Source organism: Salvia miltiorrhiza, chromosome 8, assembly GCF_028751815.1.
Source record: "Salvia miltiorrhiza cultivar Shanhuang (shh) chromosome 8, IMPLAD_Smil_shh, whole genome shotgun sequence".
In the NCBI taxonomy this organism is placed as follows: Eukaryota; Viridiplantae; Streptophyta; class Magnoliopsida; order Lamiales; family Lamiaceae; genus Salvia; species Salvia miltiorrhiza.
Window position 1 is genome coordinate 47665692 of NC_080394.1, and position 4642 is coordinate 47670333.

General features: G+C 37.1%; 2 long non-coding RNA genes across 2 annotated transcripts; one reads left to right on the forward strand and one right to left on the reverse strand.

The window, feature by feature from the left end:
- Positions 1–223: 223 nt before the first annotated feature.
- Positions 224–1818, reverse strand: LOC130996907 (uncharacterized). Its single transcript, XR_009092882.1, has 2 exons — positions 1084–1818; positions 224–486 (listed from the first exon to the last, which is right to left on the reverse strand). It is a non-coding gene; the product is annotated as an uncharacterized LOC130996907 (long non-coding RNA).
- Positions 1819–1962: 144 nt separating this feature from the next.
- Positions 1963–2787, forward strand: LOC130996895 (uncharacterized). Its single transcript, XR_009092869.1, has 2 exons — positions 1963–2378; positions 2481–2787. It is a non-coding gene; the product is annotated as an uncharacterized LOC130996895 (long non-coding RNA).
- The last annotated feature ends 1855 nt before the right edge of the window (positions 2788–4642 follow it).

Here is a 4642-nt window from a genome sequence, read left to right on the forward strand (position 1 = left end):
TCTTTCCTTGATTGAGCACGATGCAATGGAGTGTTGAGCGGTGCCATATGAACCCATGTAAGTCTAAAGAATCAAACTAGACTCGACTCTTTAGAATAAGGTTTCTAGGGCCAGAGCGAACGAACCGCTCTGATACCACTCTGTCACAGCCCACTATCCCAATGACGGGTTAACAGGGGTTATGACTTGGGGTGAACAATAAGAAATGGATATGGACAATTACTTAACATTAAAGTATATGGAAATGTCACTCATAGATATGATTATTTGGATACTTATAAAACATACACATAAATGAGAACTGATTAAGGTGGGTTACCCAATAACACGTATCACAACTTCATATCATAGAGCTATCCTAATCAAAGTGTTTTGCAGCGGAAAACGTGTGAGATATACATATGAAGATGTATACTCAAGGTTACATTTCTTGTAATGTCAAAGGAACACCCGCTCAACATCATTCCATTCCATCAGCTGCTCAACCTGCACATTTAGAAATACATGCAGGGCTGAGTATAAAAATACTCAGTGGGCATAGCCGAAAATACATTCATGCATACATATATAAATTGAACTGCCATAACAGTAACACACAGGGGTTTTCTTAAATGACCTGTGCTTACTAAAATATTTCTTTCATTTTCATAAAGTCGATCGGCCGATCATTTTCCTTCATATGATCCATATCTGTTCCTTTCTGTCACGCGCCGGGAAGGAGGCCTCCTTACCACGGACGCCAAGACCGGTCGCAAGCGACTCGCGGTCTCCATGAGTGTACACGTTAACCCTAGCTAGCGACCTTTGTCTAGCATAGGATCCCAATTGGATTTCCTTTAAAGTTGGCGAACCAACACAGATAGGATACATATAAAAACATAAACATTTTTGGCAGTCAATCATTTCATAAACATTTCATTTCATTTCATAAACATTTCATTTTCATTTCATAAGAGTCATTTATCATTTGGGCATAATAATAATATGAAATTAACAGTTAAAATCATCTCATGCATATATTCGTATAAGAGGCCTACGACACGCAGGGGATCTCTATATACGTATAGTAAAAGTAATGCCCACCTGTATAGGCAATGCCTGTCGTTTAACGTTATCTCTGAATCGGAATAGCAGTGCTAATCCTCATGATGCTCAAAGCCTACAAGAAATCTATTCTCAATAGGTCTCCTTAAATTCTAATCTTAAGTCATGGTGTAGTGCTTAATATTCTATGATTCACTTAGCCGGGTTTTCAAAATTTAATAAATAAATACTTGAAAATATTTCTCTTGAGTTAAGAACACCAACAATATTCTTACTCATCTTTCTTTAATAATTGGAATTATAATTAAAACCAATTAAATACTTTTATTCTTATTGCAAAATATAATGCAAATCATGTCATGTTTAGCATATAATAAGTAATTTACTTAAAATATGCACATAATAATAATATAATATTATTATGCAAATTAAAAATAATTAATCAAACTTAATAAGTCTAATTAATTAAAATAGTGCAGTTCATTTAAATAAAATCTGCATAGCTCATTTAAATAAAAAAAAAATACAAGGGCCAACCATTTTTTTTTAAAATGCAGCCCAACAAAAGAAATAAATAACCCCAACCCAATAACTAAATAAAAATCGGCCCAGTTGATTAAATGAAAATGGCCCAATCAGAATAAATAAAAAAAATCTCGGCCCAAAACTAATTAAAACCCAGCCCAACACTAATTAAAACCCGGCCCAACACTCAAGCCCACTCCAAAGCCCAACCCTACACTCCACTCCCTTTTCTTCCCCCCCTTTTCAGCCGCTCACACACACACGCATAAGAGCACTCTCTCTCTCGGTCACACTCACACACACATGAAGCAGCATTCTCAAGCGGCGCCCCTCCCTTCTTCTTCGGCGAAGCGCCGCCTCCGTCACCGGCGAGAGCGTAGCCCCTCCGGAACCCTCGACTCTCATCCCCGTCCTCTCTTTTTCGCTTTTCGCTCACTCCCACATACTCAGCGCCGCAGCAGCAGCCGCCGGTAAAGCGACAGCCGCCGTTGCACAGCTCCCTCTCCCTCGCTCGTCTCTCGCCTAGCCCGCTCGGAATGACAGCAGAGCCGTCGAGCCCTCTCCCTAAATCCCCAGAACTCGAGCTATAACCCCTGCCTCCTGCAACCTCCGGCGAGCAGCGGCCAAAACCGCCACCACCGTCTCTCTATTTCCCTCTCAACAATCAAACACACGCGCACGGACATGGCGTAAGCCACGCCGCCGCCGGATACAGGACAGCAAACGCCCCACCGCGGTGCGCCGCCGCCTGCTCCTTCTTTTCCGACAAACAGCCGAAGCTACCTCCGTCTCCGCCCCGCCCGAAATCGGTAAACCCTAACTCCTCATCTCTTTCCCATTTTTTTCTTTTTCTCATCTTTTTTTTTTTAAATTAAAACTGAAATACTTCTCTCTTTTCTCCTCTTTGGCAGATCGGAAACGACGACAGGTTCACCGCCGCCGCTCCGTTGCCGACGACGAGCCACCGAGGCTGTCATTTCCCGACCTCGACTCACACACAAAACAGGGGTGTCAAGCATCAAATCAGTTCAAGGGTTTTCTTGTGCAAATTCACTTTACAACTGTAATACTCAATATAAAGTCTTTTATTCATCTGTAATTTCATTTCACATATAACATATCTTGTAAACATATAGTGAAACGTCAAGTAACTGTGTGTGTTGGGATTCTGTGTTGGTGATTTAGAGAATTAAACAAAAGGGGATAATACCTTGAGTAGACGGTGTGGGATGTTTGTTTCTTGTTACTGAAAACTTCTTGTGGTTTTGTGAAAGTAAATGGAGATGCTTTACCCAATATGAATCTGGGTTTGTGTGGTCCGAAAATGTGCAGCTGTTTAAGGCTCTGAAATTCCAGTTCATGAATTGAGAAGTAATGAAAATTGGAAGAGAGAACCTTCTATTCATTACCCTTTCTTTTGGAAAAGAGAATTCGTGAATTGAGAAATAATGAATGCACTATAGTCTTGGCAGAAGAACATGGCAGACAAGCTTTAGACAAGCTTTACTCAAAAGGCTATAAAGTAGGACTAGACCTTTGAGGATTATAGGGAGTGGGTGGAAAGGGAATTTGACAGGCATAGGGTAGTTGGTAAAGAGTGTAAAGTGTGGGTGTTGATTGGATTAATAAAATCCCTCAGGATAAAATATCGGGACTGTAATAATACTTCAGGGTTCGCTAAATAAATAGCTCGTGAAAATACTTGAATGCTAAATTAAATAAATATGCAATGCATATAATTTAATTATTAAATTTACAAATGCTTTTGTAAATCATTTTTGTTGGAATTAAAATAAATTCTTTTTCTCAATCCGGCGTGAATCATCTTAAATCTAAGTTCGAAAATTATTTTAGACTTAGCTTGAGGAAACGGGGTATTACAGACCCCCACCCTGGATGCCAACTATCAGGTTTTAATTTGGTAATGCAATATATTAATGAAATTACGAGGTAATTTGTGATGCAATATATATTTAACTTAATTGCAGAGATACATTCATATTAATGACAATGAAGAACGGATAAACCCCACCCCAAAAGATGACTATCAGGTTTGATTTTTATTTTTTTTTGGAATATGTCTTCTAATATTTCGAAGTTTATTTCAACTATATTGTTAACATATTGAATCAAGTTGGTCTTTTGAATAATGCAGGACTTGGACTTGGAAGTTAGTCTCTCAAGGAATTGAAGTGTTTTGTGTTCATTTTTGGGCTTTTTGTGGTATGTACAGTTTTGGACTTCATGTGAAAAATTTGGTTGAATTTTATGAAGTATGTTTTAGTAAATTTTCTAATATTTACCGAAATTTCTTTCATAAAATTAAAGCAAATTTTTTCTGATGAAATATATGGTTGTATTTTGTCTTTTTAATATTACAGTGTGGCTATTATGAAATGAAATTATTATTTAACTAAAATATATTGTACTATTTTGTCTTAGAAATAATGTATATTTGTTCTATTTTGAAATATATTGTATTATTCTGTTGAAATTTTAACTATAAGTGCTCTAAAAATTAAAATAATGCAATGATTTGAAGCTTGCATGCAAGCTTCACATCTTTTGTCTTGACTTTCGGCACAGATATCGACAAGCATAATTTTAAGACTCATTTTTTTTTTGCCATCAACTGCTGGATATGTCTTTAACGAATGAGTCTTGGAATCCCGATATGGAAGACTCATTCGTTGATTATCTTATCATGAAATGAAATACTTTTTAGTTTTTAGCAATTTTGTATATGTGATTAAAATATAATGTAACAGAAATACTTTGTAGAATTTTGGCTTACAAATTTTGTATATATGTTCTATTCTGAAATATATTTGTATATTTATTTGTTGAAATTTCAACTTATGTGCTTGACACCTATTTTAAAGCTAGTGCAATAATGCACCTACTTTGTGAGTTGGTTGTTTGGGGGGAGGGGGGGTGTCGGGCCCTTGGTGGCAGGGAAGTACCTACCTCAAGCAATTATAAGTGATGTAAAGAAATAATGTCAATACACACACTTCATAATATTGTAATGTAAAGAAATTATATTTGGTAACCAAAATGTCACCAACTTCAC